Here is a 26,576-nt window from a genome sequence, read left to right on the forward strand (position 1 = left end):
ATCGACCTTGATTCCTAATAAGGAAAGATTTAAAATTCATCAACTCCTATATATACAAAATCATAGCTATCTCGTGCAGACCACTTTCTTGGCAAAAACATTTGAATTTTTATCTAATTAACATATATGCGCGCGCATGTACTACTGTTACATGATGTGGATTATTAATTGCATATATGTCAACATTAGCTAGTTAATTACTGGCGGTATGGCCGTACGTATATCTCCCTATAATATTATAATATATTTTTTTTTTTTCTAAATTTTTAATCTATTTTATGTTTTATTTTTAAATTTTGATTGTCATGCTTTAATTGAGTTTTTGTTATTTTTTTACCTTATATATATATATATGGCATTTGGAGACGTGATCAACTTAATTACCAACTCAGTTTAGCGATTTACGTGCATGGTGTGTGTACTGTGTGTGTGTGTGAGTTTAGGATTAGATCTTGGCCGGTGATTTTGTCAATATTAGATCAGAGTCATTAATTATACATATAGCAAGATAAACAGTCAATGCATGCTAATATATATTTGTGATATCGATATGATCATATAAAAGCAGATTAATAATATTCTTGAAACTGATCATGAAATATCAGAATGCATGCATGCGTATAAGTATTCCAGATTAATTAAGACGTTCATCGAGTGGTCACATAATATATATATATATATATATATATATATATATATATATATATATATATAGTCGTTATAAGCAGCTGTCGACTTTAAAAGCAAACCTAATTGCAAAACTGAAAGCAACGTCGTACCTACATGAGTAGTACGATCGATCATGTATTAGTACTACTGCCCATTGAAATTGAGAGGCGGCATATGCTACTTTTGCCCAGGCCATATGCAACACGGCCCGCACATTAATTTCCTTCACTTCCCACCCATCTGATATGGCTCTAACCTGCACCATTTAAACTCTCACACATGCACATACATGCACCAACATACACGCAATCTCTCTCTCTCTCTCTCTCTTCATTATTTTGGTATGCACATCGATCATTCATGGCAGCACTTCTAGCTAGGTAGTTGTCTGGTGAGTGTTGCTAGTTGCTGTATGATCTATCGCACGCACCTTTTATATTGACACGATGCTCTTCCAGCTCTCTTATTACTACTTATATTTAATTTGTGCGTGCATGTTCTCCTTGATCATGATCTAGATAAGCTAATAATCAAGATAACTTTATAAAGCTATAGCTAGCAGCTGGTGCGCGCCATGGAGATAGAGGCCGGGGCTAGTAGTAGTACTACTGGTGGTGGTGATGAGAAGGTAATATGGAATGGATCACCAGGACATGAGAAGATTAGGGGGACATACTTGGTTTGGGAGGATCTGACGGTGGTGCTCCCTAACTTCGGGAAGAATAAACCCACTAAGAGGCTGCTTCATGGCCTTAGTGGCTATGCTGAGCCTGGTAGAATTATGGCTATCATGGGTCCCTCTGGCTCTGGAAAATCCACTCTCCTTGATGCTTTAGCAGGTCTCTCTCTCTCTCTCTCTCTCTCTCTCTCTCTCTCTCTCTCTGTGTTTATATATGTATATATGCACACTGTACTGACACAAACATTTCGCTAGAAATCATGTAGAGTGATATAGTCATGCTGTCAATTTTAAGTGAGGCGAGGAGACATCTGAGCACCCTTAATTTCCTGATTTAGGAATTGGTTGGTATATATATATAATTTCCTGGTTTTGTTCCTACTTTGTGGGAAAAGTTCGACTTTCTCTGTCTTTTGGGGTGATTCAGGAAAACAAGGTTTTTGTTTTTTAGCTCATTATATATGTATATGGTGAATCCAGCTTTAAATTTGTTTAGTTTTGGGAGTTATATAATATTGGAGTTTCTTTTTTTGTTGGGTTTCCTAAGTTTCCTTATTGGGATAGATAGCCATGCCTCTGAATCAGAAACACCTAAAATTTGACGAGCAGTAAAGCAGGCGTACGACACCAACTCAATTGTTGGGAAAATATATAGAAAAATATTTAAAAATGTAGGTAATTTCCCAGAAGGGATATAGGCTAATCCCATCAAGTAATGAGACAGTTGGAACACAGTTCTTTTGTGAAGGAGCAGCTCCTCCTGTTTTGAATCCTAGCTCTGCATGAGATCATATATACTCGCTGCAATCCTTACGATATTATATCATGTATAATTCCCGAAATCTGAATTTTCAATTTCCAATATTTTATGATGTTTTGCCTCGTGTAAATAGTGATCAATTATGCGGTAAAACTTCATTCAATTTACTTTTGAAAAAAGTAATTGAGATTAATGAAATGTAAATATATATTAATGATCAAATACTAGAAATCGTTTAGGATTTTTATCACGAGGTTATGACCAAATTAGCATGAAATAAGGATTAAGCTTAAGAATATTGTTCATGAACCACCCCCCCCCCCCCCCCCCCCCCCCTCCCCCAAAACCAAAAAAAAAAAAAAAAAAAGGTTCTATAGTCAAATTAAAATGAAAGAAAAATTGTCTAATTATATATTTACTGGAGATGTGGAGAAAATGGGAAACAGACTATAAAGTTTTAGGGGAAAAAATAAATTTTTATTGGAAAAAAACCCATGTGAATAAATTTTAAGAATTTGTGGAGGGATTATTGATTTTCATAGTTTTTCTTTTTCTTTTTTCTTTTTTTAAAGAAAAAAAGGTTAGGTGGGTTATCTCAAATCAATAGGGCCTAAGAGTTTTTTTTAAGAGTTTTTTGGGGAGCAGGGGAGGAAGTTCTTTCTGGAGGCCGTTTTATATGTAAGAAGGTTTTTGGAGGGATCGAAAAGATATATAATTTTTTAGAATTTTTTGGTGTAAAACTGTCATTTTCAATGCTTAATATGAGCCAAATATGGTATGATGGCACGTCTTTTATACATATAATGTTTGTTCTCGTTGTTTGGTGAAAAGGACAAATGGATAAAAAGTAAATTTATTTAAGATCTTTCCATATATATTTACACTCAAAGAATCATTAATCTTGAAACAGGTAGACTCTCAAGAAATGTTGTCATGACTGGAAATATTCTTTTCGACGGGAAGAAGAGGAGACTAGACTATGGTGCTGTTGTAAGTATGATCATGTGAAACATAAAGTTTACATTTTTTTTTAAATTCCATGTTTTTTTTAACCTCAACATCTAAATGATAAATAAAAGCCATAAATATATATGCACAAATTAAATTTCTGCAAAATGAATGTAATAGCCAACTGGATGATTGTTTTTGTCTTCTGTACACTGCAAATTTACAGGCTTATGTGACTCAAGAGGATGTGATGTTAGGAACTCTCACTGTCAAGGAAACCATAACTTACTCAGCACATTTGAGGCTTCCAACTAAATTGACAAAAGAAGAAGTGAATAGCATTGTGGAAGGAACAATAATGGAAATGGGTCTCCAAGATTGTGCAGATAGGATGATTGGAAATTGGCATTTGAGAGGTATAAGTGGTGGGGAGAAGAAAAGACTGAGCATTGCACTTGAAATCCTCACACGACCTCGTTTATTGTTTCTTGATGAACCCACTAGCGGCCTTGACAGTGCCTCAGCTTTCTTTGTGGTTCAAACTCTCAGAACAATTGCTCGTGATGGAAGGACAGTTATCTCTTCCATTCAGCAGCCAAGCAGTGAAGTCTTTGCACTCTTTGATGACCTTTTCTTGCTGTCAACTGGTGAAACTGTGTATTTTGGGGAAGCAAAGATGGCAGTTAAGGTATCATAGTACTAAATATATCTATAATGTAATTATTCATAAGCATGACTCTGCTATTCAAGACTTTGATGTTAGGATTAAACCAAAAGAGATATACCAATGGAGTTCTTCTTCAATTTCTTGACCAAATTGGATCGTCCATCCAATTTAGAGAAAGATAGACAGCATTAAATTCACATATGTGTAGTCCACTCCGTCAGAAAATTCAATACAGGTATCAATAAATATTGTAAGACCCCATGATGTGTGTACCTTTCTCCAGAATTGGACCATCGAATTCGGTCTGGTTGACATTTATAACTTAATTGCAGTTGTTATATTCTGATCTAAATATAGGTTTCTTGATTTATTTTTTGCAGTTCTTTGCTGAGGCGGGGTTTCCATGTCCGAGTAAAAGGAATCCTTCAGATCACTTCCTACGTTGTGTCAATTCAGATTTTGACGTTGTAACTGCCACATTGAAAGGATCTCAAAGATTTCGTTCACTTACCAGTTTCAACCAAACGCATAATGTGGTATTTTAATCTTCTTTGTCTATTGCTGGGGCTGATTTTAATGAGATGATGCAGTAGCAATTGCCTTACAAAGTCAAGCCTTGCCAACCTTTAACTGCCAAATTCTCACCTCACTAGTGGTGCCTTGAAATATAAACCTCTCTAAACTGGAACAGCAGCAAACATCCTTCTTCTTGGATATAAGATTGTGCTCAAAATAACACAGTCACATTCTGGAACGAAGATTTTTGTTGGAGGATTGAATTTCTAGATATAAACTATAAAAACCCCTGCAGAACCTCCAGTCTCCAAATTCTTTTTCTGTTTTCCATTTTTTGTGTTTCTATTGCAACCTTCATGTTTGTCCTTGTAACTTTTGTACTCATGGTTTCTATTAATAACTTTTATTGTAGGATGCACCGACTTCATCAGATCCCTTCATGAATTTGGCTACGTCAGAGATCAAAGCAATGCTTATTGAGAAATACAGGAAATCACAGTATGCAAAAAGGGCAAGAACTAGGATTCAAGAAATATCAGCAACTGTAAGCATTTACACTTGATTGGTTATAACTTCAACTCCTAAGTTGAGGTCTGCATGCTGCATATTTAGATCCGTAGGACAAAATCTTCACTAGTGTTAAATCACCACTTGTCCCAAAAACCAAATTCATAGGAAAAGGTAGATTTAATTATTTATATTATATAATCAACAAACAGGAACATGCTAAAAAGAACTCTTAATAATAAGTTTGATATATAACTTTCTTTTTCTAATGGAAAACAGCTATTATTGAGTGATGTCAAATATGTATCTCAACAATGTGCTCATAGCAAATATGATGTTTGCAGGAAGGACTTGCGCTTGAAACAAAAATGGCAAGTCAAACAAGTTGGTGGAAGCAACTTTTAACATTGACACAGAGATGAAGTGTTAACATGTCCAGAGATGTGGGATATTACTGGTTGAGGATAATAATATATATAGTTGTATCTATTTGTGTTGGTACTGTCTACTATGATATTGGCAATAGCTACACCTCAATCTTGGCCAGAGGAGCCTGTGGTGGATTTGTGACAGGGTTTATGACATTTATGTCAATCGGAGGCTTTCCATCCTTCATCGAAGAGATGAAGGTAAATAATCATTTCATAAACTGATATAGAGAAAGTTTCTTCTGAGGGCTTAGTTTTCACCCTCTCATTTTAGCCTCATTCCTTTTCTTTTTAACTGAAACAGGTCTTTTACCGTGAAAGGCTTAACGGGTATTATGGAGTAGCAGTGTTTATTCTATCCAACTTCCTTTCTTCATTCCCTTTCTTGGTTGCGATTGCGGTTTCTACTGGGACTATTACTTACTACATGGTGAAGTTTCGACCAGGATTTTCTCATTACGTCTTCTACTCTCTTAATCTCTTTCTCTGCATTTCTGTTATAGAGAGCCTCATGATGGTCGTAGCTTCTTTGGTTCCGAATTTCCTCATGGGAATTATTACAGGAGCAGGAGTTATTGTAAGAACACACACTTACGCCTTTGAAAAGCTGCTATTTTTTTTTTTTTTTTGCCTCTTCTCATTTCGATCAACATGTTAAAGTTCAAGCATGCCATTGTTTTTACTGTCATCATTGGTTATTTATGCAGGGAATCTTCATGATGACATCCGGTTTCTTCCGCTTACTGTCTGATCTTCCCAAGCCATTTTGGCGCTATCCAGTTTCCTATCTCAGTTATGGCTCATGGGGTCTACAGGTAACCACTCTATGAAACAGAGTTTGCATATGTTGCTCATGGCTAATGCTTGGGGGGTTTGAGAGAAATATTGGGTTCAATTATGACTCATTAGTCATAATTATGACTTAGTCATGGCCTAAAAAACATATATAATGCAGAAATATTTCGAGGGAAATTATTTTGATAAAATAAGGAGAAATGAAGAGAAACCAAACGCAAAACGGAAAAGCTGTAATTTTTTAAAGAAGTTTGTTTCCCGATACCTCCCATATAGATGAGTTATATGGTTTTTCCAGCTAGAAACGTGTTGTGGGTCCAGACTTTCAAATGAGAAGATCATTGTTTCTTATAAGTTCAGAAAAGCTTCTCAGAAAGGTTTCTGAGAAGCTTTTCTGAGTTTTCTTAGATGAAATCCTTCCCAAACAAGCAAGTGATCAAAGGAAAATTTTTAGAATTCCCTAGATTTTCCTGAGACATACAACTGTCTGTCAGTCTGAGTACTCTAGGCTAACCAAAGCAACGATTGACTGCATCCCACTTTATATGGCATTAAACTAACTTCTAAAAGGCTAATAAGTAACCTTGAGTCTTCCATGACCATTACGTGCTTATCAATTTCAAACCTTAACCTTCGAGTTGGGTGTTTATGACTTTCACACGCCAACTCAAGGGGTTAGTATAAGAGACTTGGTTACGCTACCAATTCAGAAACTGATATGCTTTATCTCAGGGAATTGATATACCCTGTGCCCCCGAATAGGCATGTCTCACCACTATCTTCTCTCTATTTCCTTTTTTTGTATATGTTTATAGATTTACGATTCAGCTTGTGTGTGTATGCTAGAGAGCTACAAAATCATATACAGCTGCTTTTTCTCAAGAATTCTGCTACTTACAAGCTGGTGTTACACACTTCTTACTGTGAGACGCTTTGCGGCTATAAAAAAAATCAATACAACAATAATTTTTATGTTAGCTGATGTTGTAGGCTTTCACATCAGTGGTAATGTAGTAGGCTTTCGCATCAATGGTGTGTTTACTGTATCATAAACAGGTTTGTAAATAAATTTTTTCTGCCCTCGATATTGATGTATTTTGCACAGGGCTCCTACAAGAACGACTTGCTTGGGCTTGAATTCGATCCTATGATACCCGGTGACCCAAAACTGAAGGGCAAGGATGTTATCACACAAATGTATCGTATGCCCATAGACCATTCCAAGTGGTGGGACTTAGCTGCTCTGGTGCTGCTTCTTGTATTTTACAGGGTACTTTTCTTCACGATTCTCAAGTTCAAGGAGGGAGCTTCACCGTTATTTCATGGGCTTTATTCCAAGAGAGCCCTCCATCATCTTGATAAGAGGCCTTCTTTCAGGGAAATACCAAATTTCCCTTCCAAGAGGCACCAACCTCTCCATTCACTGTCTTCTCAAGAGGGTCTCAATTCTCCTCTTCAGCAAATTAAGTAAACTTTCAAGTTTCAAGCTACAGATGTTATAGTGAAAATCTGTCTTTTCAAGTGTCCATTGTAGTTATAAATATATGAAGAAAACAATACAGTTTCTATTGAGTTTTATGCATAGAGTTTGTTTGGTATTCTCTCTGTTTCAGTCTTGAAATAAGAAATATCAGCATAAACATTGGGAGGCTGCATAGCAGCTTATTGTGTTGCTTTATGTTCCCAACTTGTATTTATTTTGACGTCTGAATAAACATAAAAAGGCTATATATACTTGCTGTTTCTGTCTTTATGGTACGAAATGTTTGAATTATAATTGGGAAAATTTCCTGAATGAAAACATATATAGTGCCTATAAAAAGTTATTAGAAGCTCAAACAAGAAGCTCAAACAAAGTAGGGGGAAAAAAATTACTTCGCATTGATGCTGTCGACATCTAACAGCCAAGGCCTCTGCCAACAATTGTCCCAAAAACATCAACTGTATCATTTTTATGTTCCTCTCATGCATAAATTCACACCATGCCAAGACTATGTGTAATTGAGTAAAATTATGTAAATGACTAAACTACTATTTTTTAACAATTTAAATTTTTGGGACATTTGTTAATTCATTATTGGATAGTTTTTTACCAATATCAATCCATTTGATCAAACGAACTGTCTTTTGTTTCTTCTTCTTTTTCACTTTATAGCATGTGCTCAGGGGCTTGCTTTCATCAAATCCTTGTCTTATGTCTTTTATCTGAATGTCCAGTGTCATTTTCGGCAAGTAATACACGCTACACGAAATATAGGCAGTGATCACAAGTTGAAAGCGCCAGTGCCTTTAACATGACAGCAAAACCACTCAAAAAATGTGCACTAATTCCCATGGATATTCGTGGTATGTTTATGGGTTGGAGTCTGCATCCACCATGACAGCAAAACCACTCAAAAAATGTGCACTAATTCCCATGGATATTCGTGGTATGTTTAGGGGTTGGAGTCTGCATCCACCATGGGCTAATGCTAACAGTACTGATCAGCTTTTATGGATCCTGCTACTGCCACAGACAAAAGCCACCGAGGGTGGCCACCGAATAGGCTAAAGTTTTTTTTAGCTTTTTTTCACACTTTTTTTATATCTTTAAATATATTTTTTTTAAATTCACAACATCACTTGAAAACACTTCCATAATCACTAAGTATAAAAAATAAATAAAATAAAATAAAATAAAAAATTCGGTGGCCACCATGGCTTTTGTCTGTGGGATAAACAACATCCAGCTTTTAAATCACCATAGCCTATATAGGGTGCCAAAACGTACATAGAAAGTGAAGGATTCTGACCAAATGTTTTTCTATTGTTCCCTCTGTTGAGTGTTTGGCCCAAGATATTGCATACAGCGCCAGATTTAAGAACTGTTAAGAAAAAAAGAAGAAGAGGAAATTAACCTTTCAAGCACCAAAAGGAATGAATGTGTTTCATTAAAGCATTCATTTTTTGTTTGGTGAGCTCATGAGTTACTGCAACTATAACTAGCAACTTCGAGAGCAACCAAATTTTTATTTTTAATTTTTACTTTTCACTGAAGAAACAGATTTGATCTCCATGATTTCCTCCTCATATCTCTCCATCCATGACTGCTACAATTTCTCTTCATGATGCCAGCTCGTGTAAATTATTTATCCGTTACTCTTATAGCACCAATTGTATGTTTCCTTTTTACTTTTCTGTGTACAGCTGTAAAGCTTTCTTTTCCTCTTTGTAAAATGTTATAAATGAAAACTCATGGCCATGCATCAAGCAGGCTATTCTTCTTACAAGATATCAAGAGCCAACAGAGGTTCTACCAATGGCTTGATCAACATTTGCAACCTCAACGATCCCAACTGTGGCTGATCTTGCTGCTTTTGGTTTAGTTTCCTCCAAAACTATTAGAGCAAATAATACCTCTGCTTCCTCTGCTCCATCTCAGCACTCCCAAGTGCCATTCGACTCCAGCAAGGAAGAGCAAAGCAGTGCCTAATGCCAGCATGGTCTCCTATTCAGCATTTACTTTTTCCTCTTAATTTGCTTGTCAGTCTATTTCTGATTGGTTGTATAAAAGGGAAGGCTGTTATAACGGCATTGTACTCTGCTGCTTCCAGAAATTCTGTGCACGCCATCTGGTTGTTGTAATGCCAGAATATTCTGGAACAAACTTGCCCTTAAATACCACACTGTGTAAACGTCCTTCTCAAGAAATGAAACACTTCATTTTACACTTTTAACATGGTATCAGAGCCTTTTTTTAAGGACTAACGTCCATGGCTGAAAATCCTCCTCCTCCCCCTCCTCCTCCACACATATTTTCAAACAACTGGAATCTCTCATCGCTTAACTTGCCCCCACACACAACAACAAAATGGGGCCGTGGAACAAAAGCATCGACACATTGTCAAAACTGGTCTTGCTCTCCTTGCGCATGCTTCCCTCCCTTAGTCCTTTTGGGCTGATGCTTTTCATACTGCTGTTTTTTTGATAAATCGACTTCCAACTCCAGTTTTATTTCACAAAACACCCTATGAAAAACTATTCTTAAAATCTCCAGATTACAATTTTCTTAGGACTTTCGGCACTGCATGCTGGCCTCATCTCTGGCCATATAATAAACATAAGCTTGATCTTCGTTCCACCCAATGTCTTTTTATTGGCTACAGTTCCACTCACAAAGGGTATCGCTGTCTTCATATCCCTACAAATCGATTGTACATCTCTCGTGATGTTGTTTTTGATGAAAATATTTTTCCTACTGCTAACTTTACCTCCATGAGCTCATTACCGTCCCCTTCTCAGTCCACTACTTCTTTCCTCGGCCCACTATCTTTAGCTCAACCCACCACTTCTTCATATCCCACTCGATCAGACCCACTGGCCTTTACCCAGCCCATTACCCAAACCACCACCCAATCCATCTCTAATAATATCTCGTCCAGTCCTTCCCCGTCTACTGAGTCCAGTTCCTCTTCTATTTTCTCCTCAGCATCGTCTTCTTCTCATCCTTCCGAAAATGTTTCTTCCTCTATCCCTAACACCTCTGCTTCATCTCAGATTCTTACTCGATCGAAAACCAACTCTCTTCGTCCCAAACAATTCACTGATGGCACGGTGCTCTGGCCTTCACCTCGCGGGTACCTCACCCATACCTCTCCCATTCCCGAAGAGCCCAGATCCTACACAGAAGCCTCCAAGTACCAAGAATGGCGTTCGGCCATGTCCACCGAATTTCAAGCTCTCCTTCAAACCAACACCTGGTCTCTAGTCCCCTCTACTGGTATTTCTAATATTGTTGGTTGTTGTTGGGTGTACAGGACTAAGCGACTCTCAGACGGCACGATTGACAGACGGAAGGCTCGTTTGGTGGCAAAGGGGTATCATCAACAGGAAGGGATTGACTATTTTGAGACTTTCAGTCCCGTAGTTAAACCCACAACGATCAGAACCATCCTCTCCCTTGCTGTTTCCGAAGGCTGGGCTATACGACAGTTGGATATCAGCAATGCGTTCCTACACGGAGAGCTTCAAGAACAGGTTTACATGTCCCAACCTCCTGGCTTTATCAATCTCAATTTTTCCAATCATGTTTGTAGACTCAACAAGGCCATTTATGGCCTTAAACAAGCCCCACGGGATTGGTTTTTCAAACTCAGCATTCGACTACAAGAGCTGGGTTTTATCCCCTCGGTTTCAGATTCTTCCCTCTTTATTTACAAACATGCGTCAGTCACACTTTTGTTTCTTGTTTATGTGGATGATATCATCCTCACTGGCTCAGATTCTAATGCCATCTCTTCGGTCCTTACCTCTCTCGGTGTCTCCTTCCCTGTTAAAGATCTCGGCACTCTTAGTTTTTTTTTGGGAGTCGAAATTACTCCTCTACCTACTGGCTTGCATCTCTCTCAAACCAAATACATATGTGATCTGTTAAACAAAACGAAAATGGAACTTGCAAAGCCCATTACTTCTCCTATGGCTGCATCTACCCGACTGACACTATCTGATGGACCTGACTTTGAGGATCCACCCCTCTATCGAAGCACTGTTGGGAGTCTACAATACCTGTCTCTAACACGTCCTGATGTTGCATTTGTTGTCAATAAAGTCTACCAGTTTATGCATGCTCCTAAAGTCCCTCACTGGCAGGCTGTGAAACGTATCCTCCGATATTTAAAGCACACTGCCTCTTTTGGTTTGCACATCAAACCCTCTGCTGATCACTCTCTCAGTGCTTTTTCTGACGTCGATTGGGCTGGATGCCCTGACGATAGGCGATCCACAGGTGGCTTCTGCGTGTTTCTTGGAACCAACATCATTTCCTGGAGCTCAAAAAAACAAACCACCATTGCCTGGTCAAGTACAGAGGCCGAGTACAAGTCCCTCGCTAACACCACTGCTGAACTATCCTGGCTTCAAAGTCTACTGAAAGAGCTTGGCATCTTCCTCTCTAAACCTCCTACTTTGTGGTGTGACAATATCGGCGCCACTTATCTTTCTGCCAATTCGGTTATGCACTCCAGAACTAAGCATGTGGAAATTGACTTCCACTTTGTCCATGACCGTGTTGCCTCTAAAGCTCTCAATGTTGCCTTTATTTCCTCCAAAGATCAAGTCGCAGACATTTTTACCAAGCCGTTAGTCTCCACCAGATTTCACTTACTGCGTACGAGTCTCAACATGGTCCCCTTGTTGGACTCGCGGGGGCCTATTAGAGCAAATAATACCTCTGCTTCCTCTGCTCCATCTCATCACTCCCAAGTGCCATTCGACTCCAGCAAGGAAGAGCAAAGCAGTGCCTAATGCCAGCATGGTCTCCTATTTAGCATTTGCTTTTTCCTCTTAATTTGCTTGTCTGTCTATTTCTGATTGGTTGTATAAAAGGGAAGGCTGTTATAACGGCATTGTACTCTGCTGCTTCCAGAAATTCTGTGCACGCCATTTGGTTGTTGTAATGCCAGAATATTATGGAACAAACTTGCCCTTAAATACCACACTGTGTAAACGTCCTTCTCAAGAAATGAAACACTTCATTTTACACTTTTAACAAAAACAAATCTACTAGAGATTTCTAAAGATCATATCACCAAGCCCTCAAAGACCCGAAATGGGAGGAGGCCATGCAATCTGAAATACAAGCTCTTCATGCCAATCAAACATGGACACTGGTTCCTAAAACAATGGACATGAACTTGGTGAGTAGTAAATAATGGGTCTTCAAAATTAAAACTCGGGCTGATGGGACTATTGAAAGGTACAAAACCCATATTGTTGCACGTGGCTTCAATTAACTTCATGGTCTGGACTACGATGAAAAATTCAGCCCATTGTCAAACCTGGCACCATTTGACTTGTTCTCACAATGGTGCTCTCTCTAGTCTGGCCATTAAACCAATTGGATGTGGATAATCCCTTCTTACATGGTGATTTACAAGAAAAAGTATTCCTCACACAACCACTTGGCTTCGAGGATCCCTTGCATCCAGATTATGTTTGTTGTCTTCACAAAGCTCTCTACGGCCTAAAGCAAGCTCCTCAGGCATGGTGCATGAAGTTTAGTTCTTCTATTCAACATATAAGTTTTCAAAGGTGCCCTTATGACCCATCCTTGTTTTTTCGTCGCCAAGGTCCTAATGTTATTGTCCTTTTGATTTATGTGGACAACATAATTATAACTAGTTCCTCTGTTTCCTCCATTAACACATTTTTGTCTCATATGCCCAAAGTTTTTCGCATGAAGGATCTAGGAGCTTTGCACTATTTTCTTGGTATTCAAGTTACAAAGGGCAGGGATACTCTTCCTCTCAGCCAGACCAACTATGTATTATCCTTTCTACAGAAGTTTCGCCATGATGGAGTCAAGCCTATCTCTACTCCACTTGCACTGGCACTCAACCCTCTGCTTTTGATGGCGCAACTCTTCCAATTGCCACCTTGTATCGGCAAATGGCGGTGTCTCTCCAGTACCTCACGCTGACTCGACCAGATATATTCTATGCTGTGCAATTTGTTTGTCAGTTCATGCAATCACCTTGTGAACCACATCTTGTTGCAGTAAAATGAATTTTTCAGTATCTCAAAGGGACACTCAATCTAGGTATCCATTTTGTAAGTCCAATCTTAGCTCCTCATGGTTATTGTGCTGCGGATTGGGCGGATTCAAGGGATGACCGCGAATCAACTACAGGTTTTGCAATTTTTATGGGTCCTAATATCTTGTCTTGGGGCGCAAAGAAGTAAGTTGCGATATCTCAATTCACGACAGAAGCAAAATATAGAGCTCTAGCCTCAACTACTGCAGAACTTATGTGGTATATACATCTTCTCAAGAACATCGGATATCAACTGCCCTCTCCTACACTACATTGTGATAATAAAAGTGCATTGAGCATTGCTAAGAATCTTTTGTTCCATCATTGAATCAAACACATTGAGATAGATGTGCATTTTGTACGGGAACAAGTCGCAAGGGGACTCATACATTTAGCTTATGTTCCTGCACAAGAACAAGTGGCAAACATTTTTACAAAGTCTTTGTGCAGCCCCAAGTTCATGCCGAACAGATGCAACCTTTGTGTTGGGCCAATCCCACCTTGAGCTTGAGGGGGAATGAAGAAATAGATTTGATCTCCATGATTTCCTCCTCATATCTCTCCATCCATGGCTGCTACAATTTCTCTCCACGATTCCAACTCTTGTGTAAATTATTTATCCGTTACTCTTATAGCACTAATTGTATGTTTCCTTTTTAATTTTCTGTATAGCTGTAAAGCTTTCTTTTCATCTTTGTAAAATGTTATACATGAAAAGCCATGGCGATGCATCAAGCAGGCTATTCTTCTCACATTCACCCATTTACCAGCCATGCTAGAATTGACTAAGTTGTTATTCTGTTCTTTAATCCACAAATAAATTATGCAATGAAATGAGAAGAGGTGGATTTCATATTTTAACTTGTACTCAACTCTTCTGCTTCTGCTTCTGCTCCTTTTTTTTCTCTTTTTTTTTTTCTTTTTTTTTTAACTTGGTTTTTGTGGAAAGTTAGTGTTCTAATAACTCATTCAGTTGCTCTAAATTATAATTTGTGATTTTTCACTATTTGATCAACCATATATATATATATATATAGTAGTAGACCACCTTGTTCTTTATATTGGATGCCCTGTTCTAGTCTTACATCCACCGCAAGCTAAAGAATTTTCATATACATTGCCTGCTCTATTCTAGTCTTATCTATATCAACGGGAAGCTAAAGAAGAAGAGTTGCCAAAGTAGTATGGAAGTGAAGGAGGTCAATATTGTACTTGGTGGTGGTGGTGCTCATGAGACTGGTACATTGAGACGAGGCAGAAGAGTAACGAGATGAGGGGAATGTACTTGGCATGGAAGGATCTTACTGATGTGGTTCCAAACTTCGGAAATGCACACAGCAGGAGACTTCTTGATGGCCTCTTGTGGGTATATGATAAGCCTAGGAGAATCGTGGTTGTTATGGGTCCTTCTGGTTCTCGCAACAACCCATTGTGTTGGATGTGAGTGTGTACTTTTTTTTTTTTTTTTTCCTTTGCCCAACAGGTTTTAGAGAAGAGGATGCTATACAGTAGCCTCTACACCGCACTCTGTCAGTTTTTTTTTTTCTTCTCTCATCTCCCATCCTCCCGTAATCCCATTTACCCATCATGCTCTCTCTCTCTCTCTCTCTCTCTCTCTCTCTCTCTCTCTCTCTCTCTCTCTCTCTCTCCTTGAAAGCTAGCTTTTTTAATATATATATATATATATATATGAAGAATGCTACACATCATCCCACACCACACATTTTATATATTAAAATATTATTTTTTATATTTTTTATTTCATTTTATTCTTATTAAAATAATTGAATTATTCTATTTATCATCAACACATTACATATTTATTATAGAAAAAATGAAAAAAAAAAAAAATAAGTGTGGTGTGTGAAGTGTGAGGATGACAAGAAGAATTTTCCTATATATATATATATATATATCTCTCTCTCTCTCTCCCCCCTTGAGATCTGTCTCTCTCACTCGAATCGGCTTCATCTGCCTAACAAAGCTCAAGATCCTGTTGGCGAGATAGTCTACAGCCACGTTGGTTCTGCCGAGATCCTCGAACTCGGGGAGGGAGGGAGAGAGGGAGGGAGTAAAATTAAACCGTAAGCCAGCAATGATGGACCGGCTTGTTTTGGGTGTGCTTCTGGTAAATCGGCTGCTGAGAAGATTTTCTCTCTAGAGAAATGATCAATGGGCACTATGGGATGGCAATGTACATTCTGTCCAATTTTTTGCTCTACTTTCCCATTTCTAACTGTGATGTGGATTACTTCCAGATCCATAACTTTCCCATTTTTATAAAATGCTTATGCACAGCTTATCCATTTTGGACTTGTCCCTAGTATTACTTAGCCAGAAAACCCTTGGAAGACTAGTGATTGGTTGGAAGAACCTAGCGGTCATCATCATGATCCCCTACATACATGCTTTTATCAATGATTGGCAATTTAGCTGAAGGAGAACAAATAATAATATATACAAGTTTCGTATGGACAAATCTCGCATAAGTTTTTTATATAAAGAAAGGACCCACCGTAAAAAAGTCAAACAACTCACTTTTTCATAGTATATCCATTTTTTTTTTTTATAAAAAGCTTGTACAGTTAAGGTTGAGAATAACTTATAACCGGTATCTCCTACATGTGCTTTTTATCGGAGACAATGAGAACATGCCACGTAAGGGTAGATAAAAAAAAATCCCAAGTCTCCACGTTGCAGGGCATAACCCCCCTCTCGACCCCCCTCTCATTGCTCTCTCTCTCTCCTTCCCTCTCTCCCCTTCCGTCCCTTTCCTGTACAAAACTCCTAATCCGAAATCACCTCTCTCCTTCACTCTCTCTCCATTGAGGACTTTTTGTACTTGGGTAGTTTCACATCGAGGGGGGGGGGGTTCACATGGGACTAACATTCAACTTAAAATTTGAGTGGTAGTTTCACTTCGTCAATTGTAAGATTTTCATCTTTTATATTTTGATTTTCATCTTTTCTTTTCCTGACTATTAGGATTTTAATTTTTCTAATCCCCATGAATGATCTCTTGGCTTCGGGTGCCAAACAAGGAGGGCTTAACGGCATGATTATGACTAGACATTGTGAACTTGAATGTTCGATTGGGTTTGGATTTTTGCTTTCTGGGTGAGCGTTTGATTCTGGAAAGAATTAATGGGTTTATATCAACAAATTAATCAAGTCGGTGAAGGCATGCAATAAAGAAGACGGACATGAGAAAGGAGCAAAGAATGGCTTTGTTGGATTGGAGAAAGCAATTATTTATGTGTAAGGATTTGGAGTATTTGCAATGGCGTGCTGTTTCGTTCTACAGAAGGAATGGATGAGTGAGATTTGATACAAATTAAAGATTATTGGGGTGAGGCCCAGAAGTTGAAGGGGAGAGAGAGGTGATTTCGGATTAAGGATTTCATGAAGGAGAGTGAAGGAGAGGGACGAAAGGAGGGGGATCTCCTGCAGCGCAGACACTTGGATTTTTTATCAACTCCTTACGTGTCATGTTCCCATTTGACTTCGATAAAAAATAATTATAAGAGACACCGGCCCAAAGCGCTTCTCTTTAAGGTTTATTCCTAACATTACCCTTTCTAGTTACACCCGATTTCATACATCAATTGTGGTGCTTGGGCCGGACAGGTAATTAACTAGAAATTGTATGTTTCAAACTTATCTTACACAAACTGTCTTGATAGTGATAGAATGCAAGTGACAAAATGAAAATATTATACTAAAGTAGACAATATCCAATTATCCAGCAAATAAATAGTAAAGTAGGAAAGAACTCTTTTTTTTAAAAAAAAAATCAGTTCGTGGAAAAAAAAAAATCAGTAATTTTTTTATTTTTCCTATTGGCAGTACATCATAATTCAAAACATGAACGACCTTTTTTCACCCAACATCATTTTTAGATTCTGATATGCTGCATAAATTCCATATATATGCACCATACATCGATGGCAAAGAACATAATAACAATATAACCATTTATTAAAAATAGTAGGCATTGAATCCCGCAATGTTCAACTGAAAAATGTAGGGAGCATACAAGAAGGATCTGATATGCCTTGAGTTTCATTCTCTTACACCTGGAAGCCCAAAACTAAAAGGCGAGATCGTCCTCACTAGCATACTTGGTGTTCAACTGAATCAGTCAAAGTGATGGGACTTAGAGCTGTTGTAGTCATTCTCATATTTTGTAGATTCCTTTTCTTTACCAGCCTAAAGTTCAAGGAGAAAGCTTCACCCTGCCTTCCATCACTTTACACGAAGTGAACTCTACAACATCTCAATCGTTCAGGAAAACACGACCTTTTTCCTTCCAAGAGGCACCAACCTCTCCATTCATTGTCTTCACAACTCCCTGATGTATTATTAGAGTCAGCATCTGACACTGTTCTGATTATAAGCTTTTATGTCAAAAAGTAAATAAGATGATGAAATAGGGATTAAGTTCACATACCAGCAGTCAAGCATGGGCATAAACCATGTATCTTGAATTTGAGCTCTTACATCAATTTCTTTCAGCCATGATGAGTGACTTGAGCTCTTGCACTGAGACTGATGTTGCATGTGTTTTTAATGCAGTCAATTAAATTATTATGTGGTCCAAGCTGAACTTCGTGGCATCACTTCCCTCAATAGCAAATTGTTCCACACACATGTCATTAACTGCCAAAACTTCACCACCCACAACCTCAGTATAATCGCTCCATCTAGTAGTTCCAACACGGATGGCATGCATATCAGAACATACAGTCTTGTCACTGACTCACTGTATCCAACATCAATTTTTTTTTACAAGTAATAAAAGAATTTTATTATCAAGTAAATAGGCATAACCCAAGTACACAAGAAGTATATAAGAAAAAATACATAAATAGAAACTAGAAACTAGAAAAGGCTAAAAGCAAAATTTGAACCAGAGATGATTGTATTTCCATTGGACAAGGGACAATCCATATCACCATCTCTAATGTCACTTGTGGCCCCGAACATGGCCTAAGGTATATAATACATATGGATATGTGTGTGTGTGTGTATATATATATATATATATCTATGATGCATTTGGAGAAACACGTAGTTCACAAAGAGATTTCAATAAAAGTAACATTTACAAACTGATGTGATTTGTAGTAATACATTAAATTGTAAAACTCTTCTTACTAAAAGTAGATCTAACTTATCACATCTAAACACATCAATTTATAAATTTTACTTTTATGGAATCCTTTTGTGAATCAGCACTTCTTATAATATCCGGATATCCCCACATGCATGTAGTAATGTCAATTCCCTGTAGCAATGTTGGCAGCAAGTAGAAGAACAAGAAGGATGAGAGTGGGATCTCTGTGATTGTCTATTTTGAAGCAAGATGCCCATTATGTCACCACCACAGCACACCAAAAAAGATTATAACTCCTGAGAAGAAAAGGGAAATATTTTAAATAAGTAAAAGGAACATTTGAACGTTAATACGGCATAATTTGTGAAACAGATGGATTGCCATCACTTAGAACTCTGAGCAATCAACCAAATCTGTCCTTAAGGAACTACAACAATAATATTAATTATAACATGCTTTTATAGAGCGACATCACAACAATGAAAAACCAGAATTTCCCACTAGAGCTACAAGAAAACTATCAAAATGTCATTGGGCTCAAGCAATATCATTAATATATTTCACAAAATAAATTACAACAAAATGTTAAACTTAGATCCAACTCCGAGCTCTGCAAGTGTTAAGGTTGAAACGTGCCGCTTGCTAGCTAATGATTCTTCTCAGTTGACACTCCATTTTCAACTCGGTTCTCAAACCCATGATAAGGAACTTCAACCATGGGCCTAGGCACAGGACGTTCATTAAAGTCCATCGGAAAGCATTCAAAATCAGGGCCAAAGTTGAACTTGACTACACAATTTGGCTGATTTGGAAGAGTGTACATTCAAGCAGCAGGGTAGTAGTAACCGCCACATAGATCTTTGAAAGCAACTCCTTGCCAGATCCCATTCTTGAAGAAAGATATCTCACTTCCTGCATAGAAGAGACAATGTTTTCATGCAAAGTGAATACAGGCTGTTCCAATGATAAAATATAGTTAAAATATTAACATCCTCAGTTTAACAAAGAAAAAAAAAATCAAACCTGCTTATTGTGTCACAAATTTAAAACAATGCTGAAAAAATGTGAAACAATATTTAATGTAATAGTCAGTCAAGGAGGCATCAATTTTACATCTGAAAAAGTCTCGTAGCCAGATGTGCTCACACTCAATTAAGTTGGGTTTTTCAATTGCCACTGACCAAGGCCAGTTTCTTGGATCAGATTCGAGCATCTTGGCCACCAAACTCCCAACAATAACGCAAAGCTCTAGTTTCCTCTGATGCCAAAAGTTTAGGTACTATTTATTTCAAACAACTTAATCAGATTAAAACCAAACTTGAATTTTGAAAGTTTGTAGCATGTTTGGGCTCTTGTAGTGCACAGAGGGCTCTCTCAATTACTGAGAGAGGCTCGTGTTGAAAACCACAATTCTTTTCTCCACTCATTCTTACTACAAGCCTTATGGTTCCAATTTTGCAAGAAAAAGGGAACAGGAAATATGCCTAGGCTTGAATGAACCGTATGGGCAATCAACATGTAGATTTTGTTTAGTACAACAAAATAACAAGTGCAAACCAACAAGTAGGTGCAGTCAACCTGTGGATTATTTCCAGCCATAATCAGTCCACCACAAAAGCAGCCATTAAAGCAATTTCCAGTCAACCGCTTAGCTGACCCTGTGTTCCCAGTATGAGCGGAACATATATGTTCCAGAATATGTGAAAACCATCTATGAATCAAGCTGACATGCTTCTCTCTAAAAAATTAATCACACAACTAAATATTTAAATCAATGAGGATGAAGCCATATTACAAAGCTCTAGTAAATCTTCACCATGTAAAAGTAAAATAAATAAAGTTCCATAATAAACACCATATATTCAAGCACTCATTTTGAGAACATGTAGAAGGTACGCATACAAAACTAAGAGGAACAAGGAAAGGAAGTGGAAGGCAGCACTTAAAATATGTAGGAAACAAGCGGAACTTAAGGACAGAAGCAACAAAAAATAAACTCTCTCTACAAAGAATATGTATGTGCTTGTCCACATGGCTAAATCATGGTTTCATGCAATCCATTGCTATAATAATTTTTACATTTGTTGTCAAACAAAGTATACATTCCATCCTCAGACTTCAAATTTGCTGCAGAAATACTTTTTTGTATTTTCTTTGATTTTATATATGATAAAAGGTCAATTTGGTTCTGAATTATGCTATTCCAACCCCAAGGAGTTGGCTCAAGTGGTAAAAGCCTTGGCCTTGGTGGTATGCTCCCTCTAGGTCTAAAGTTCAAATCATCTTGGGTGCAAACAATTCCTAGGAGCCATCGGACTTTGAATTACCCAACGTGCACTAGCAGGAAACTCCTTGCCGAGTGCCAATGCAATCCTGGGTTTCGTCGAGACTTTGTTCTTAGACACCCAATGCCAATAACAAGAAATTATGTTATTCCAAAACCATTAGATTGGTTCAATCTCAAAAATTCCAAGTTTATGTCCTACCTTTTCCTTCTAGTTTATATTTACTGTCACAATTCCTTAAAATTAGTGCAAAATGCTTTAGATGAAAGCAATATTCAATAACTTGGAAGATATATGGCCAGAATACATGCCTAGAAAGAACTAGAAGATATACACTGATGTAGCCAATTCCAATTGATTGGCATTTAAGGCTTCATTTAATAAAGTACTCAATGAAATTCCAACATCAAACAACCAAGTGCCAAAACTACCATATACGCCTAATGACCACCCTTTTCCCATGCCACATGAACAGGCTCTTCATGCCCAACTTTAACATGATTAAAATTATGCCACGTTCTATTTGCTGCCTAGCTATTTGCTTGATCTCAAGCTCGATTCAGTTCTTAGCATGATGCAATACATTCGAATACAAGATTTTGGCAATCAATGACAAAACTATAGCCTTGATCTCCGAGATATGGCCAATCAACACTAATTGACAACAACATAACCAAGAAACAGCCAACAAATATTATCAAAATGAAGTAGAAATCTTTTTGAATGCACATAAATGCTCACCAACAATAGCTAGAAACAGGGATTTATTGTGAATCAAATATCTTCATGTCAGCTGTGGAGAGCAAGGCCACCTCATCGGCTTACAACTTACAAGTATAGATTTTCTAGAAATTTATATAGTACATGTTACAGGACGAAGAACCGCTTACCAGGCACCACTTTTGGGGCCTCCTCCTTGGCATCCGCGCGCATGCATACCTTTGCCCCTTATACAAAACCAAATGCGGGGGCTTTGGTGCGCACAAACCTCCCTCCGGCAAACTAATGTAGAACCCAATAACATCACCTTCCTTATACCCCTCTTCCCCATACTTCTTCCTCAACGCCTTGTGCACCTTGCTCCCATCAATGTCTCTGTACCCGAAATTGTTCCCGTCGTATCCAACAGGTGCCTAGAGGTCCACTTTCTCCGTGGACCAAGGTGTGTGGCCCAACTCTCCCAAACTCATAACTTTAATCTTGAAGTACCACACGCCCTCCACGACCCCTCTGGTCGCTCTAACCATCCTGTACCCTTTGGTGCTCCCGGCACTCAATCTGTTGTCGCTCAATCTGTAATGAGAACGGTTACAGATGGTCGGGGCGTTGTGGTGGCTATTCGACTTATTCTTCTTCTTGCCTTTGTGGGTCGACTTTGTAACCCACACGTTATTGTTCTTCTTCTTAGATTTCTTCACGGCGGTCCCAGTTGTTGGTAGTGTCGTCGTTGTAGCAGGGTTTGGGACAGCCTCCACTAGGGCAGCTTTACCTGGGATTAGAGGCTAGGTAGTGAGAGATGAGAGAGGTTTCTGCTTCTTGGGAGGAGGGTCTTCCTCGTCATCTTCTTCGTCATTGTTGTTGTTTGTAGTGTTAGTAGTGGTGGTATCGTTGTCGTTGTCGTTGGTGTTGGTGGTACCGTTGGGGATGGATGTGGGGGATTTGTTGGTGTCAGAGAAAGGTGGGTTGTCGGAGTCGGAGCTCATGGGCTCTGGTTTCGCGTTGTTTAGGGGTTCAGCGGCAGTATTATCGCCAGGTGGCGGTTCGCTGGTGGTGGGATTTACGAACTCGTCCACTTAGTCATCTTCCTCTCTGTAGGTGGCTTGAAGGGAGTCCATGGTAGATGGGTTTAAACTTTGGAGTGAGTAGGGGTATTCCCCTCCGTCTCTCTCGGACTTTCGTTGGAGGCTTGCTTCTGAGGATAGAGTCGGAGATCAACGGCGGCGGAGAAAGTGAGAACGCAGTCCGAGTACTCTTAGTTGGGCTTTCGATTTTGTGTAGCTTTGGTCTTTGTGGGTCGTTTAGCAGTTGGGCCGAGAGGCCTATTGGGCTTTTTTAACTCTATTTAGTTTTTTTTAGTTATTTCTTATAGGAATTGTTGCAAGCTTTTTTCCTTTAATTATAATTTTTATTCATACTCTGCTGTCTTTTCTTTACTTTCCATAATAAGGTACTAAAAATTTCAATTATTTTTCATGTATTTGTTTTTTAATTTTCAAAATTGGTATAAATTGAGAAATATAGTTATCTATGTTCTAAATTGAAAAAGTTTATAACTTGAGTTACAAATTGAAAAGAGAAATACTATAACTATAAAAAGATTTCACAAAATGAACTCACAAACTGATGTATCTAGATATCTTAATATGATATGTGTTAATGTCGTGTTTTGCACATCTTTGGGCCAGGCACTAGTGATGAGAGTCTTCGACTTTGGGTTTGCACACACAGAAAAAATACAAAGAGTCGGGGGCCTTAGTAGAAGCCAGGGAGTATTCGATTCCTAAATCAGTATCCTCTTAGTAATTTGTGTGAGAGAGTAAAGGAATTAGAGAGATTTCTTCATACTTAGGAATTAGCTTTTATACTAGGATTCTAGGGATCAACTGCCCATATCTCGTGTCAATGGATATGTCCCCTCAACAGTTATTTAAGTAAAAAAATTTTAATACAGCGTGGCTCCCTGTCATTTTTATCATGCAGGTGCGCGCCATTAGGTTTCTCCTCTTTTACCTTTCAGAAGATCAATGGCTCACCGCGTTTCTCGCCCACTTGCCTGCACAGTACTATCTAAGGCTAGGCATCGTAGGGGAATGTCGAGGTAATGTGTCTCCACCTTCTTTACATTTTGGGGGTCTTTCCGCATGATTATGGTTATAAGCTGGCCTATAATGGGCCTAGGAGTTGCCCAATCGGGCTGAGCTCTCCATTTTTAGGCTTTTCTTTTGGGTCTTCGGCCCGAGAGGAAAAATTCATTTACAATATGTTTTATTATAAAATTATTTTTATTATAAAGTATATCTAATATATTATATTAAATCAAGGTTTTTTTGTTTTTTGGTTGAATGTCTTTATAATGGTAGAAAATATACTTGATACTTCACTAACGAAAAATATCATTTCTCCCGAAAGACATTACACTCTACTCTCCTAAAGTAGTACTCATTCAATAATATGACCTTTAAACTATTAAATTATCCCTTTATGCCTCAAACTACAACTTCTTTTATAATCTGTCTCTTCATTTGAGATATAGTTCATAAAATTATGTCATTTTACTTATTTTTTAAATCTATTTTAATTATTAGATCTAAAAGGCTGAAATAAATTGTGAATTATTTCACTTTTTTTTTAATTTTTTATTTGGGGCATTTAAAGTTAATCAAGAAGGAAAAAGGTTTGTACTGCCTAAAGACTATTTACCCCTTCAACTAAACTCTTTTTTTTTTTTTTTTTTTTTTTCTTTTAATTTTTTGATATTGGGGGATTTGGGGAGGGGGATCGCACCCAGAACCTCTCTAATAGATGCTAGGTCTTATGCCATCTGAGCCACATGCTCTTGGCCCCTTCAACTAAACTCATGATCACCTATATTTCAAATAATAAAATCTTATCAAATACATGAAATTATACCTTTAGGAAAATTTTGATAATTTGAAAATCGATGGAATATAATTTAAAGAGAATAAATTGAAATTTTCCTTTTGGTTTTTGCAAAAAACATATTCTATTTTTTTTTTTTATACAACGGACCAAAGTTTTCTATTTGAAGAATTGGACCGTATATCATCGGGTCATCAGACTCTTTAACTTTTGCAAAATATTCTAATGTGGGTGGACTTGTCTTCTTTATTTTATCACTTTCAATGTTGTCTTAATGCATTAGAACATAAACACAATTATATTTCTTCTTTGTGTCCAAACAACCTTTTTCTTCATCTGAATCAAGCAAACTCCATGCTGATCTGCTTGGAAAGCTCTAGTATCCAGGGGGAGATGGTGAAAAACTTGATAGTTTCTTTAGATTGAATGTTGTCTCCACCCAATACTTGGTGCTTAGCATAAAAATTCAAAATGCTACTTAATATATTTTCATATAATTTTTATGTCAATATATTGATATGTATTGCACGTCAATCTTTGAATTTATCATTTTGAAAATAAAAAATTATTTCATGATTGACAAACAATGTCACATCAATATATCGTGATAGGAATAGAAAAATAATGCTCTTGTAATGTATGAAAGGATGATGAAATATGAATTAAGACTTGGCATGCATGCAAGATCTTATATTGTTGAAGTAGAGAGAAATTCTTATAAATAATTTCACTGATAATCATGACCAATCTTTTCCTAAAATAATTATAAATGATATTGCAATTAATAGCCTTTATATTAATTCTAACAACTTCAGTTATAACATTTATTTATTTCTAAACAAGCTTGCATATAATGAGTGTTACAAACATCTAAGGACGGTCTTTCTTATTGTCAATATACAAAATACTAGTAGGAATAATATCTAGTAGAATATTACAAAACAAAGAGTTTGGAGCTGCACATTACGCAATTGAATGCCCAAATCGATTTTAGGATTGATCTATCTTGTTAAAACTCCAGCCATTGTGAGATTTCAACGAGTTTGTAATATCGTCTGAGATTGGAGATATTTGCCAGATCACTTCCTCTTTATAAATAGAAGAAATCACTGAGAGTCTCCACTAAAGAGATGAAGGGATAGTTGAGATGTTCTGCTATTTTGAAAGCTAATTTTGCTGCCAGTGGCTCTGTAGTTATTGGAATTGTAGTGAAATTTTTCTCAGTCTAAAGTAGAAAAAGAATGGTAAAAACCTCTCACAAATTAAATTTGTGTATGTTTTGATGCAACAGTCAGAAACTCTTTCTCATTGGCCTGATCAACAGTTAATGTGAAGTCATCGAAATTTGGACTTAAAAGCTTTTATTGAGTTGTTACACAATCATTTTCCCTTGTTGAACTATTTTAGAGGTTGTTATAATTGTGATTCTTTCCTAATATAAACACATATGTAGTTGTCCTAAAGCAATTATTTAAATAAATAATTTTTAATATTATTTAAATTGTAAAATGACAAATCTTTTATAGTTTTATTTACAAGTCGTGTGGAAAGTATATAATGCATATTATTAATGTGATAAAATATAAATTGATCTCGTAAACTGATTTAAGATATAACTTTTTATTTTTATATCAACAATACCAACGACAAGGAAGGAAGCTTGATCTTTATGAACAGGCAACGTTAGAGAAGCATTCGACGCGCAAAGTATCATCATCGTAACATTGGTTAGGTAGGGATTCTTCAAAATATATCTTATCATTATAATTTTTTAAAATTTATATATGGAATATATTAAATAATTTAATATTTTTAAATTTTTAAATAAAATTAATATTAAAAAATTATATTATAATAATATTTTATTTAATTTTTTACAAAATATATCATTTTATTTTATTTAAATTGCGGTAACCAAACGATTCATAAGAAAAACGTACGCACGTGGGTATGGTAAGTAAAAAGGAGGAGGTAAAGTAAGAGATTGGGAAGTAAATCTTACTTTTCGTCTCCTCTGTTTCTTTCCGTTTCTTTC

General features: G+C 37.3%; 1 long non-coding RNA gene and 2 pseudogenes across 1 annotated transcript; 2 read left to right on the forward strand and 1 right to left on the reverse strand.

Moving 5' to 3' along the window:
* The first annotated feature begins 897 nt into the window (after positions 1-897).
* Positions 898-7,718, forward strand: LOC122292277 (annotated as a pseudogene).
* A 1,047-nt stretch (positions 7,719-8,765) lies between these two features.
* On the forward strand, positions 8,766-9,685 carry LOC122292712. Its single transcript, XR_006236995.1, has 2 exons — positions 8,766-9,124; positions 9,223-9,685. It is a non-coding gene; the product is annotated as an uncharacterized LOC122292712 (long non-coding RNA).
* A 9,617-nt stretch (positions 9,686-19,302) lies between these two features.
* Positions 19,303-22,965, reverse strand: LOC122291136 (annotated as a pseudogene).
* Positions 22,966-26,576: the final 3,611 nt, after the last annotated feature.

This window comes from Carya illinoinensis, chromosome 13 (assembly GCF_018687715.1).
Source record: "Carya illinoinensis cultivar Pawnee chromosome 13, C.illinoinensisPawnee_v1, whole genome shotgun sequence".
In the NCBI taxonomy this organism is placed as follows: Eukaryota; Viridiplantae; Streptophyta; class Magnoliopsida; order Fagales; family Juglandaceae; genus Carya; species Carya illinoinensis.